Consider the following 15,336-nt stretch of genomic DNA (forward strand, 5'->3'; position numbering starts at 1 on the left):
CGTTCAGATTCTTCAACATCTCCGTGACGATTTCCAATGAGTCAAACAGTGGAACATACCTGTCACCACACCTGCTGTCATTCTCTGTATAAGTCCTGATGGTCCTATTTGGTCCATGAGCAATATTATGGGTCAGAATTTTCCACGGAGTCTCCTTCGTAGACAGACTGAAATTTCCCTGTCTCCTAACAATGATCCCAAGCCTGCCACCTGACTTATCTACTAGAGAATCAATGAGACCATTCCATTTGATAACCGTACAATTTGTAACATGCAGATATTTTTAATAGTTGAGTGGTTCCAACTGCGACTCATTGGTGTTGCAGCGATAGGATACTAGCTTTTTTCTTGTAGCAAGTGCATAGTTCCACTTTTATGGAAGTTTAAACAAAGTTACACTATTTGCACCACTTACTAATCCTGTCGTTTAGCTCGACTGCTTCCGATGCTGAGGACGTAGATGTTGTAAGGATGACTGTAGGAATGGAATTAAAGGGCCGGGAGTAGCGCCGGCCGGAGTGGCCGAGCGGTTCTAGGCGCTACAGTCTGGCACCGTGCGACCACTACGGTCGCAGGTTCGAATCCTGCCTCTGTCATGGATGTGTGTAATGTCCTTAGGTTAGTTAGGTTTAAGTAGTTCTACGTTCTAGGGGACTGATGACCTTAGCAGTTAAGTCCCATAGTGCTCAGAGCCATTTTTTGAACCGGGAGTAGCGACAGCCTCCCTGAAGCCGAGTCATTCCCAAAACTTAGAAAAACTAATGATAAACCAATCCTGCTTATAGTTTACCTTCATTCATAGGAAAGTTATAATATAAATTGAAAGGTAATGTTAACAATTTGAGTAAAAGGTTTCTATCGCTGTTACTTTTTTTTCAGAAGTTTCTCGATGGTAGTTGTGGACGGGTCTACACCTCCCAGCTTTCCTCGACTTAACTAATATTTTTCATCCAGTGCCATTCCATATTTTAAGTTCCTCAACCTCGTTCCAAATTAATAGGAATTAATAAGTATGAAACTGATCCTTTTCACACCATATTTGCAGTATAATGCGGAAGCAATTCGAGCATTCCATGTAAAAACAACGATCACTCTTGTTATCAGCTCAAATACATAACCTGATCAGAAGTATCCGGCCATCTATTATTGGAGATTGCTATAGGTCACTCCTGCCCCTTGCTTTTGCGAAGACTTGAACTTTGCTGGGGACACTTCCACTGAGGTGTCCGAATGTCTGTGGAGAAATGGAAGTCCATTCTTCCACAAGAGACGAAACCAAAATGGCAGTAATGTCGGGCGCGGGGCGCAGAAGCGTAGCTATTGATTTCAGGTCGGGACTCTGAGCAGGCCAGTCCATTTCAGGAACGTTGTTCTCCACAAACCATTGCCTGACAGATTTTGTTTCACCATGGTTGCATTGTCATACTGACACAATCCGCGTCTTCGTATTTTCCTCCTATCGTGTGGTAGACAAAGCTGTATAATGTGTTCACACTCTTCCGCATTTATTGCTTTTTAAGCCCAACAAGGGGACCGCGCTCGAACCACGAAAAGCACCTCACACCCTAACATCACCTTTCCTTACTTCATTGTTGGCATTACAAATGACGACGGGCTACATTCGCCGAGCATTCACCGAACATCATCCCTTCCAGCGGATTGCCACCGGGTGCACACTGATTCACCACTCCAGCTCACCCGTTTCCACTCATCCACCCACCAGCAGCATCGCTCTTCACATCACATTACGTGTTACTCACCATTGACTACAGAAGTGTGTCGCTTGTGAGGAGCGGCTCGACCTCTGTAACTCTTTCTCTTTAACTCATTACGCACAATCATAGTGATAGCTGAGCTCTTGGAATACGCGAAGTGATTCCTTCTGCTGATTTCATGCGACCTTTCGCATCTACTTTCTGCAATGTTCGATTATTCCTGTCCATCAGTACAGGAGGTGTGCATGACCTTAGTTTGGCTGTGGTTGTTCCTTCGCGTTTTCACTTCACTATTACACCTCCAACAGTCGACGTGGGCAGCTTTAGAAGGGTTGAAACATGGCCGATGGGTTTATTGCTCAAGTGACATCCAGTGACTAGGCCACATTCAAACTCTCATGACTGACCCATTTTGTTATCACTGCTTTTCTGCAGGCAACTCAGTAACCCCCACCTCAGTTTATATCGGCAGGTCCGCGTCTCGTGACATCTAGTTATCAGTTTGGCGTTACATGCGTCCGGTTGCTTTTGAACGGATAGTGTGTATCGCTGCTGGAGTTCGAGCAGGCGTGATCTGTTTGTGAAGACTTCTACATAGCAGAAATGTGGTGGTGGGAACTTGTTTAAATTAATTTTATCAATAATGCATTTTATAATTATATCCATTAATCGTCACACTAACTGTAAAATCTTCGATTTTAAGTTCAGTCGAGTTTGACCAATTCTACGATCAATTTGAATACCTGCAATAATTTTGGGTTGTAAAGCTAATGGACTAATCGTAATAACATAATAATTTAATCATGATGGAAAACAGAATATGGTGTAACCGATTAAAATAAACGCGGCAATAAGAAAATTAATGCAGTATTCCACTGTCTATAACACCATTTTCCGTGTTGAGCCATTTGAATTATTTTGGCTGCAATCAAATGCAGGGAATTAGTGGGGATGAAGTCGATTAAATGAAATGATATGGTATCAGAGACAGCACAACAGAATTTCCTCACCTATTGCGTGGTGTATGAGTCGTGGCAAAGGAAGTATTCACCAAACTTAAGGTGCAGCAATCCCGAATATATTACCGAGTGACGTGGCTCACTGGCATGAGGATGGACTCGCGTTTGGGAACACGGGGGTTCATTCCCCGTCCGCCCGTCCAGATTTAAGTTTTCATTCATTTTCCAAGAAAAGTTCGGGTTGATTCCAGGTTGGTTCCTTGTAAAAGGACATCTCCAACTACCTTCTCCACCCGCCCCTAATCGGAGACTGCCCTTCTCTTACAACTACCTCCCCATCCTATCTTAGCATGATATTGGGATCGAACATCGGTGTGGCCCATATTTGCACGTATCCATATGTTGTTGAGTTCTGTGGGCTTCTCCTGTCATCGGAACGCACCCTGTGGTCTAGTGGTTAGAGTTGCTGCCGCTGGATCGTGGGGTCCCCGTTTCGATTCCTGGCCAGGTCGGGGATTTTCTCCGACAGGAGACTCGGAGTTTCTGTTGTCCTCATCATTTCATGATCGATCAGGAAATTGCGAGACTGGAAGTGTAAATATTGGGAATTTGTACGGGCGCTGAGCGCCCCACAAACCAAAATTATCATTATCATCTCCTATCATACCGCCTATACTAAATGTGAACTTCACGCACAGTGCCCGAAAATGCCGTTCACAGATCTAGCCATAAGACGAAGGTAAGTTAATCAACATTTCTCGTCTGCACTAGCTCCATTATAGTCCACTGCATCTCGGCAAAATTCCCTTACTATGAAGTCGTAAACTACGAGGACGAGCTGAAGTGCTGATAATTAATGCCTCTGAAACTTTTCTATGAAAACTATTAATCCTTTCTAAACTCCATATTTTTATGCCTTATGTCTACGTATATGTATTCTTCTGCCGCCAGAGGGCTCCCAATTGTAGCGTGTAACACAGCAGTATGTAACATAACTATGTCGCTGCGTGAGAAATACCGTGCTGTAATCGAGTTTCGAATTCGAGGAGATCGTCCACACATTCTCTTTCAGTATGACACTGCCGGACCACTTAAAGAGTGCTCTGCCCTCTCCAACAATCCGACGCCTTGGGTTCCCTGTCATCGATCATCCTCCATACAATCCTGACTTAGCCTAACTCGATTTTCATCTGTTTCCAAAACTTAAAGAACACCTTCGAGAACTTCACTTTGATGAAGTGATGAAGCGGTGCAGACAGTGGTGAGATTGTGGCTCTGTCAACGAAGTCAAACAAGCTACAGTGACGTTATCAACCAAGTCGTTTCTGGGTGACAGAAATGTGTTCGTTGCCAGGGTGAATATTTTGAGCAATAAATATGAAGACGTGAAGAATAAAGATGTAGATTGTTAACAACGTTTGTTTCATTTAAAAAGATTTAAGGGCTTTCACATAAAAAGTTCAGAGGAATCACTTTTCAGCACGCCCTCGTAGTTCACAAATAATTTGAGGACAGTTACGATTATATATTGATTCTATCCTCAACTGATACCATAAATGCCGAAATTAGAAACATTCCGACAGTCCTTTATACATATTATAAAGTATTTGAATTAATTCACTGAAATGAGTGGGTATGAAATCATTACAGATACATTGACATGAAAAGAAGTCAGTGACAATTGGTCAGAAATATTGTACCTGCAACGTAGACAAATCAAAATCTGTGTCAGACACAGATTCGTCTTGTTGTACCATACGTGGTAGAGTCGTCGTTGAGAGACTGTAGGAGGATACAAGGAAGAACCATTTCTTCATTTGGTATGACAAATCGCAGCTTGTTCATAATGTAGAAACTTGTAAGTTAATGCAATGAGTTGGATAAACAGTCCTGTAATGTTGGAATACAGTGTTATTGGTGTACTATTAACATAGTAACGTTGATTAATTATGTAGGCGTCACGTTGCAAAGCGATTTGAAATGAAACGAGCAGATAAGGTCGATAGGAAACGCGAATGGTAAGCTTCGGTTTAGTGGGAGAATTTTACGAAAGTGCAGCACGTCTATAGAGAAGGCTACTTACGGAACACTGGTGCAACCCATTCTTGAGTACTGTTCGAGTGTTTCGGATCCCCACCCGATCGCATTAAAGGAAGATATCGAAGCAGTTCAGAGGCGTGTTACTAGTAGGTTCGATTTACACGCGAGTATTATGGAGGTACTTCGTGAACTCAGATCGGAAGACGACGTTCTTTTCGCGAAACACTATTGGGAAAATTTAGAAAAATGGCATTTGAGGACGACTGCAGAACGATTCTACTACCACCAACGTACACGTCGTGTAAGTTCCGCAAAAAAACAGAGGAATTAGGTCTCGTACTGGTTGTGTTGGTGTGCATCTTATAGAACTTTCGTGATTTTGTGGTTGTTGTTAGTTTAGCTTTCAGCTTGTCCCCATCTAAATGGTTCAAATGACTCTGAGCACTGTGGAACTTAACATCTGAGGTCATCAGTCCCCTAGAACTTAGAACTACTTAAACCTAACTAACCTAAGGACATCTCACACATCCATGCCCAAGGCAGGATTTGAACCTGCTGACCGTGGCAGTCGCGCGGTTCCGGACTGAGGCGCCTAGAACCGCTCGGCCACCGCGGCCGGCTGTCCAGTTTCCCGTGGTTCTCATGTTAAGTTCAATATTTATTTCTAATAATATGTACTATTCCGGAACTGAAATTTAAATTTTCGCCCTATTAGAATGGGAGATTGTGACGTTCTGGTCGCCATGTTCCATTTAGAGCCTTGTGATGATTTCCATGGTCAAATACGATGAGTAGTATCAGTGCTATGGTCTATCTAGTAAATCATCGCCGAGTCCGCTTAGCGTTTACTATCTTATGATGAAGCGATATGAAGTGCAATTAATTTCTTCAATTTTTGCAGTGGTATCGGGATTTTGAGCTATCTTCGTTTGTGCTCTTTATTTTGCGTCGAATGTACCAACCGTTGTTGTTAGTTGCTTTGTTTTGTACAGTATAGCATTTTCTTACTATTATGTTTGTTATTTTATGTTTTAGCTTTTCCCCGTCCAAAACTCCCATTTTCCCTCAGTTCTCTCGTTAGGTCCAATGTTTAGCACTAAGAGCCCGTAAACGGTGTTTTTATTTGCGCACAAGGCGAACGGGTGAATATGAGGCCAGGGTCACCACTTAAAAATCATGTTTGTGTTGCATTTCGGGGTCTTGTCACGACGCCACAGGTCAAAGTCGATGGGTGGAATCGAGTGCTCTGGTTTATCCACGTTGCAGCTTCAGCATTTCTAAACTATTATCACTAATATAAATTCGTGACATTGCATCTCCATTTATTTCATCGCCCTTGACTCCAGACAATCGACTGCAGCTAATTCTAACGAGGCGACTGATAAATAGCTAAAGTCAACCATTCTGTTAATACTGAGCATGCCTCCTTTTCACCGCTTTATTTGGTGGCTAGTAGCTACAATTCCGCTGTTATTAAATTTTTTTGTTTGTTTACGTGTTTAGAGATTAGCCCGTCCTTCTTCTGAGAGATATTCTGATTATAGGCCACGTACGACACGCGTAAACAAATAAAAATTTTAACAACAAGTGAACTGTTGTTACTTGCGGCGAAATAAGGCAGTGAAAGAGGTGTGTAGAGGATGTACAGCTCGTGTTACGATTGTGAGGGTGAGAGGGAGGGAGGAGCTAATTCTCTGGCGTAGTAAGCTGAACGGGTGTGAGTGACGAGAAGCAGGTGCCGTCTGTTGTTTCCCAGAATGCTGAAAGCGCGCCCCCGCAGCCACGCTGCACCTGGTGCGCTCGCTCGCCGTAACTGCAGCGGCGGCCGCCGTCTCTTCTGGCACACGCCGACGGCTGCACTCCCGTTTCAGCTGGGCAGGCGGCGGACTCTCCTCTACAATGCGTGCAGCGCGAGTTCCCACTTGGGCAACCGATACGTGCCCCGAGGGTATTTTTTATGTGCTTTGTTTTTCGCACACGTACGACAAAGATAGCACCTTCCCACTCACGTTATACCTCTGATAATTTAATAAAGAATGTGTCGCGATGTACTGTTTGGAATATATTTCGACTATGTAGTACATCTACATCTACATCTACATCTACATGACTTCTCTGCAATTCACATTTAAGTGCTTGGCAGAGGGTTCATCGAACCACAATCATAGTATCTCTCTACCATTCCACTCCCGAACAGCGCACGGGAAAAACGAACACCTAAACCTTTCTGTTCGAGCTCTGATTTCTCTTATTTTATTTTGATGATCATTCCTACCTATGTAGGTTGTGCTCAACAAAATATTTTCGCATTCGGAAGAGAAAGTTGGTGACTGAAATTTCGTAAATAGATCTCGCCGCGACGAAAAACGTCGTTGCTTTAATGACTTCCATCCCAACTCGCGTATCATATCTGCCACACTCTCTCCCCTATTACGTTTTGCACGCTTTCGATGTCCTCCGTCAATCCCACCTGGTAAGGATCCCACACCGCGCAGCAATATTCTAACAGAGGACGAACGAGTGTAGTGTAAGCTGTCTCTTTAGTGGACTTGTTGCGTCTTCTAAGTGTCCTGCCAATGAAACGTAACCTTTGGCTCGCCTTCCCCTCAATATTATCTATGTGGTCTTTCCAACTGAAGTTGTTCGTAATTTTAACACCCAGATACTTAGTTGAATTGACAGCCTTGAGAATTGTACTATTTATCGAGTAATCGAATTCCAACGGATTTCTTTTGGAGCTCATGTGGACCACCTCACACTTTTCGTTATTTAGCGTCAACTGCCACTTGCCACACCATACAGCAATGTTTTCTAAATCGCTTTGCAACTGATACTGGTCTTCCAGACAGGAAAGGCACGAATACGCACAATGATTAATAATTGTCTGCGTATGAAGTTTTTCTCGGCGTGTCAGAGCAATAAAATCTCCACGGCATTCTTGCCGCATAAGATGGAGTAAAAATGGTTCAAATGGCTCTGAGCACTATGGGACTTAACATCTGAGGTCATCAGTCCCCTAGAACTTAGAACTACTTAAACCTAACCAACCTAAGGACATCACACAGGATTCGAACCTGCGACCGTAGCAGTACATTTTAAAATGGTAGACATATGATTTTCACCGTTCTAAATTTTGAAAGTTACGTTAGACGATGATCTAAAAGTTTGTGACTAGCTGCAGTATAACAAAAGTAAAAAAAAAAAAAAAATAGCCGCTTGTGATGCCTTTACAGCAAAATACCTTTCACGAATAATATGTAGTTGCAACGACGAAACGAAAATACCCTCAGAAATTGTAAAGCAACTGTCGACAATATGGCCACACAAATGAAGAATTTATATGCAGCACGATTTTAAGTTGATGAAGGAAAGAAAAGTTAACGAAAACTTCTAACATACGAGTTGTGTCTGAAACTAAATTGCTATACGAGTGCTCCTAAAACATAAACGTTGAATAATATATAGACACGGCACCGTTGCCTGACAAGAGTGTCACCCTTTGATTAGTTTCGTGTGATATTTGAAGATAGCAAAACGAAAGCCGAAGTTTTAAATTTCATATTTAAGAAATCGTTCACGCAGGAGAATCGCACAGACATACCGTAGTTTGACCATCGCACAGACTCCCGTATGGACCACATAGTAATAAGCATCCCGGGTGTAGGGAAACAAGTGAAGGAGTTGAAAACAAATAAGTCACCAGGTGAAGATGGGATCCCATTTCGATTTTACAAAGGATACTCAGCTTGCATTTATCGCGAACCTCGCACCTAGCGCGAAGTCCCAAGCGACTGGAAAAAAAAGCGCAAGTGGCTCTTGTGTAAAAAAGGGCAAAAAAATTGATCCGAAAAATTACAGACCAATATCCTTACGGTTTTCTGCACAGTCCTGGACATTTTCACGCTTTGAATGTAATAAATATTGTGGAGACCGAGAAGCTAATGTTCACGAATCAACACGATTTTAGAAAGTATCATTCTTGCAAACCTCAGCTTGCCCTTCTCACATGATACAATGCGAGCTATGGATGAAGGGGAACGGGCAGGTTCCATATTTCTGGAAAGCATTTCGCACGATGCGCCATTGCAGACTCTTAACGAAATTACGGGCGTGATGGAATAGGTTTCGAGATGTGTTAGTGGCTCGAAGACTTCTTAAGTAGTAGAATCCAGTATGTTGTTCTAGACGGCGACTTTTCGTCAGAGACAAAGTTGTTGTCAGCAGTGCTCCAGAGAAGTGTGGCAGGACCGTTATTGTTTTCTAGAGACATAAATAATCTGTCAGACAGCATGGGCAGCCATGAGTGTTTGTTTGCTGATGATGCTGTGGTGTACGGTAGGCTGTCGAAGTTGTCTGACTATAGGAGTATACAAGATTATTTATAAAAATACCGAGATAGTTTGATGAATCGCTGCTGGCCTTAAATGTAGAATAATGTAAGTTAAATAAGTAGGAAAAACAAACAAGTAATGTGCGGATACAGCATAAGTAGCGTCCTGCTTGGCTCTGTCACGCCGTTTAAACATCTGGGCGTAGCGCTGTAGGTCAAGCACTTTCTCCATCGTGTCACAAGATGAACTTTGTTGTCCTCCATGTTGCTAGACTGCGTAGAGCCGACAGCGCAATTGACGAGTGAAAAATCACCAGCACCTTGCTTAGCACAAGGGGCCTGACAAACTAGTTAGCTTGCGCAGTTGTCACTTCCTCTCCAGCAAATATGTTCCCTGAGGCAAGACATTTGACCTTTAAACTCTTCTAACTTTTGATACGTTGTCTGATTATTAAATGCATTTAAAAGTAGTATTTTGCCAATCGACGTCACTAACAATCGTGAAGTCAGTAAGCGGATCGAAATCATCTATTCACTCACTAACTAAAATGGTACCGAAACGAAATATGATGGTGAGAAGACCGAAACAATGAATTCTGTCTTCCGAAGTTGTTTCACCACGAAAGAGAAGCATTGGACGAACGCCAGAAAAACAGATAAAATCGTCACAGAAAGGAAACTAACTGAAATCGCTCAATAACAGAAAGGCTTCAGCTGGATGAGATACCTGTGAGATTTTACAGAGATTTATGAGAAAGAACTTTCTCTCTTTCTAGTTTATCGCAGGTCGCTGGAACAACGAGTGGAAAAAAGAACAGGTAATTCCCGATTTCAAGAAGAGGCACACATAATTACAGGTTTATACAGCAAATGTCAATCTGTTTCAGATTTATTGAATATGTTCTATTCTCAGACATCATGAAGTTTCTTGTAAAGAAATACCTCCTCTATAAAAGACTACATGGATTCCGCAGAATATTTGATATGTAGGGCATCCATAACTGATTGAAAGAGATCCGGTACAGTTGCAGTAATGATTTATTCAAACCACGACAGGTTTCGGGACGTTAAAACCCAATCTCCATATGGATAGAACTGTAACACACGAAGGAGAGGAATGCAGAAATACAGTATATCTGGAAAAAGCAAGAGCAAACTAATGAAACAAAGGGACTCATTTATTGTATTTGCTCTTGCGTCTTTTAATACATAAGAAACTACCAGCCTCGATTGCGGTAATGAAACCAACCTTTACCTAGGTCTCAGCCCAAATAATTGAGCCTTGTTCAGAAGATATACCTGAATCAATAATTTGTCTAAGAAGGCATGGTCTAGAAATAAAACTAAAACAGCCTGAATAGGCGTAGCCACATTTTAAAAATGCGGTACATAAGTACCCAGTCAACACCAAGACTTAGCTTAAGCTCTGGCGTGCGCCTCGTCTCCATGGACGCCGTACGGTGGGCCTCAGTCGCTAAGGTGAAACTAATGGCTGGCTCTGAGCACTATGGGACTTAACATCTATGGTCATCAGTCCGCTAGATCTTAGAACTACTTAAACCTAACTAACCTAAGGACATCACACAACACCCAGCCATCACGAGGCAGAGAAAATCCCTGACCCCGCCGGGAATCGAACCCGGGAACCCGGGCGTGGGAAGCGAGAACGCTACCGCACGACCACGAGCTGCGGGCGGTGAAACTAAGCAGGACTAGATGATGCGCTGCAAATCAACATGCACAGTATGCTTACATAATGTGGCACACATGGTTTTTAAATGATTGAGATGCCCGTATCTATCCCATAGACAATAGCCACATTCATATAAGTGGTTACTAGCCCACGAGCGGTGAAATGGAGCCTCAGTTGACAAGATGAAGTTTAGCTGGCCCGTCTCGACCTTTTGGGATTTAATTCCCTTTACATTTATTTGTAGTTGCAATCCAGAGACGACTTCATCCTTGTCCATTTATGGCATGCACATGGGCATATTAGTAACTATCTTTTATTTCTTTTTAATTTTTTCCTGTGAAGAACATGCCGTTTTCCCACATCAAGTGTCCATAAAATTTTCCTATGTTTACGGGTCAAGCACGTTTTATCATATCTATTTAACAATAGCTCTTAATATAAGAGGCGATAATTCTCTTTCGTAGCGCGTACGGAAGTTGACCTCTGTCGGTTGATAGAGTATAAGGGCGTTGCACGTCCGTTCACGCAATTACCATGTTTTTTACACGTAAAACATAATTTGACCTATGCTAGTCATTTGCTAATACATGGCGATGAAGTGGCATTGTTGGTTCATTCACACGTTATTTTTAGTAAAAAGATAAAAAAATTAATCCTCATAATATTCTTCATTCAGTGCGTGTCAGCGATAAGAAGTATATCTACATCAACTGATAAAAACACCTACTCGGCCATCTGTGCACAGGTTAACCGAGATTATTGCAGTATGGCGTTTACATACTAAACTTTCGCTGTTTTATTTCTTACGTTATCTTTCATTGATAACGATGGGTGCGTTATGCAGCATTCGTTGTGAAAGGGCCGATATATTCTAACAGTTTAAGTCGGGGTAGTGTGTTCGAATTCATGCATAGTTTGTTACATTTTAGTCATAACCTGGTGAAGAGGCTTTATGTCTAAGATTTTCAACATTTCTATACGGTATTTGTTTTAAGATATAACTGCGTTGGTCTTTTATCTTTGACATTCATGATCTCAGTTAGACATTCGCAATGTTCCTCACCATGTTGAATTGCAGCGCGTTATCTAGTCCTACTTACAAGGGAACCTCCCCATCGCACACCCCTCAGATTTAATTATAAGTTGGCACAATGGATAGGCCTTGAAAAACTGAACACAGATCAATCGAGAAAACAGGAAGAAGTTGTGTGGAACTATGAAAAAATGAGTAAAATATACAAACTGAGTAGTCCATGCGTAACATAGGCAACATCAAGGCTAACGTGAGCTCAGTAGCGCCGTGGTCCCGTGGTTAGAGTGAGCAGCTGCGGGACGAGAGGTCCTTAGTTCAAGTCTTCCCTGCAGTGAAAAGTTTAATTCCTTTATTTTCGCAAAGTTATGATCTGTCAGTTCGTTCATTGACGTCTCTGTTCACTGTAATAAGTTTAGTGTCTGTGTTTTGCGACCGCACCGGTAAACCGTGCGATTAGTAGACGAAAGGACGTGCCTCTCCAATGGGAACCGAAAACATTTTGATCGCAAGGTCATAGTCAACCGATTCCTCCACAGGAAAACGCGTCTGATATATTCTATACGACACTGGTGACGGCATGTACGTCACATGACAGGAATATGTTATCGACCCACCTAACTTCTACACTTGGCGAATGGGTAAAAAGATTCTTCTACCTTTCCCGATTTCGGTTTTCTTGTGGATGTGATAATCACCCCCAAAAAAGTGATGAAAACATAAGAATTTGTCACATAAACTGAAAATAAAAAATTAAAATTTTCACTGGAGGGAAGACTTGAACCAAGGACCGCTCGTTCCGCAGCTGTTCACGCTGACCACGGGACCACGGCGGTTCTGCGCTCACAGAACCCTTGATTTTGTATAACTTTCGCATGGACTACTTAATTTGTATATTTTGCTTATTTTTTCGTAGTTCCACACAACTTCTTCCTGTTTTCTCGATTGATTTGTGTTCAGTTTTTTGAGGCCTATCACTGTGCCAACTTATAACTAAATCTGAGGGGGGTGCGATGGGGAGGTTCCCTTGTTAGTTTCACGTGAGCTCCCGGGGCCCACTGTACGGCGTCCATGGAGACGTGGCGCACGCCAGAGCTTAAGCTAAGTCTTGGTGTTGACTTAGTACGTATGTACCGCATTTTTAAAATGTGACTGCACCTATTCAGGCTGTTTTAGTTTTATTTCTAGACCATGCCCTCTTAGACAAATTATAGATTCAGGTATATCTTCTGAAGAAGGCTCAATTATTTGGGCTAAAACCTTGGTAAAGGTTGGTTTCATTATCGCAATCGAGGCTGACAGTTCCTTACATATTAGATTATCACTATTACTGACTGTGCTGCAATGTTGACAGTATAAAAAAAGTACTGTCTTTCAGTGGACAAAATATGACCTTACCGAGCAGCGGTCAAATTTATGACTTTCAAAACTTTCCTGGAAGATATACTCGTAATTTAATATTGTAGTTAACGGGACGAAATCGACAGACGTAAAGGAATGTTCTGGAATACCCCAAGGGAGAGCTACAGGTATCACACAAACTATGGGAACAACGTGAGAAATGCATACTTGAACATAAATGCAGATGCTGCCCAAACCTGCTGGGTGTGACTTTGTTTTTGACCACAAATGTCACCTGCGCAATTTCCTGCAAAGGCTGCAAGTGTCAGTCACGCTCAGGACAGTGTACCGTAGTTGTGAATGAATTATGGCGAACTTAGGCAAATTATTCGTGCTCATATGATGGGTGCTTCCGTATCCATGGCAACCAAGTGTTAGGTGTTTCAAGAGGCAGCATATCGAAGGTTCATACCGCATACAGGGAAAGTGGAAAAAAGATCATCCGCAAAGTCAAACCCAGACGAAAGAGTGTGTTGAATAACTGTGCCAGTCGGTAGTTGAAGAGGGTTGTGATGAAAAAAAAAGGACCACAGCTGCGAAAGTCACTGCAGATCTGAATGTCGCACTCGTGAACCCTGCAAAACCAAAGCAACATGAAAGGAAGTTCATAAGCAGGGAATTGCAGAGCATTAGTTATGCAAATGCCCGTAACAGGATAACGTAGTGCCGAAGCCATAAAACCTGGGCTATAGAGCAATGTAAGAATGACATTTGGTCGGATGAGTTTTATTTCACAGTGTTTCCAACTTCTGGCCGACTTTAGCTCCCAAGAGTGAAATATGGTGGGGATTCGGCGATCATTTGGTCAGTCATATCGAGTTATTCTATTGGCCACAAGCGTACTATGCAAGGTCGCGTCGCTGGCGAGTATTATGTGACCATTTTCGCTGATCAGGTCCATCCCATGGTGCAATGTTTGTCCCCCAATGGTGGTGGTGTGTTACAAGACAGCGGGGTCCCAATTCACACAACTTACATCGTCCGGGACTGATTATGTACGATGATGAATTGCCGCATCTCCAGTCACCACCAGTCACCCAATCTCGATCATCCTTTGTGTCCACTTTGGAGAACAGGGGCCGTGATCGCTATCCACTTCCCTGGGCTTTGTGGTTCACCCCTGCCCTCTGCCTTCCCAGTCCTTTCCTTAAGGGGTCTGTTTTATTTTGAGTGTCTGTCTTGTCTAACTGTGCTTCTTTCATCATGCTCCTGTCATTCGTCGCTTTCTTCCCCTCCTCTCTTCTTCTGCTTTCTTCCTTCCTTCTCTGTCCATCGTTTGTAATTTTATGGCCATTGTAGTTCCCTCTTATAGTGTGAGGTTTTATCGGTTTTAGTTATTCCAAGGTCGCATGGACTGAGGACCGCGTAGTTTGGTCCCTTCTCCAATCCAACCAACCAACCAACCAAGCTACCCTCTTCCACCATTCTTACCTGAACTTGCCACTATTTTGGAGAAATATTGCTATTTGCTATTCCCTTTAAAACCACGCAGGACCCGTATTTAACCATTCCGAGAGGAATGGGAGCGGTTTTGAATGCCAACGGTTTTTCTACACCGTGTTAGGCATGGCAATGTGATGTGTCTTGGTGTTGCCATATTTTTGTCCAACCCCGTATATGGCTTGTACTGTTTTCAGTATGCGTAAGTGATTCAGTGCGTAACATCGAAAGCTCCATGAGGCTTTTTACCGACTGTTGTATTGTCTACAGGAAAGCGACAACGCTAGGAGATTGTAGAGAAATGCAGAAAGACCTGAGGAGGATGGATGACTGATGTAGAGACTGGCAGCTGATGAAAGAGAATAAATGTAACGTTTTTAAAGGGATCGATTACTGTTCAATTACACAGTTGGTTTAAACTCATTTAAAACAGTAATAATAGTTAAATAGCTACCACCCGCGGAGTCATAAAGTCAAGGAAAAGCAAATGTCAGGCTCAGATTCGTTGTAAGGAAATGCATTTTATTCACGAAAGAAGTAGTTTACAAAGTATTTGTTTGCCCTATTACACTCTTCATCTTTCTGCAACTGGGAGTTTCGTCACGGGATAGTTTGGTCGGCACGAGAACGTTACCGAGACATGCAACAAACTCCAAGGGCAGTGTGTCACGGGGAGGTTAGATTCATTGTTCAAATACAGAAGGTGTACGTTGGAAGAACAGTAAGGC

The 15,336-nt window shown here is 42.6% G+C and overlaps 1 protein-coding gene across 2 annotated transcripts in view; it reads left to right on the plus strand.

The window, feature by feature from the left end:
- LOC124798448 (high affinity cAMP-specific and IBMX-insensitive 3',5'-cyclic phosphodiesterase 8A) overlaps window positions 1-15,336 on the plus strand; it is a 1,735,971-nt gene that overhangs the window by 12,756 nt on the left and 1,707,879 nt on the right. The gene's annotated exons all lie outside the window — the stretch shown is intronic.

Source organism: Schistocerca piceifrons, chromosome 5, assembly GCF_021461385.2.
Source record: "Schistocerca piceifrons isolate TAMUIC-IGC-003096 chromosome 5, iqSchPice1.1, whole genome shotgun sequence".
In the NCBI taxonomy this organism is placed as follows: Eukaryota; Metazoa; Arthropoda; class Insecta; order Orthoptera; family Acrididae; genus Schistocerca; species Schistocerca piceifrons.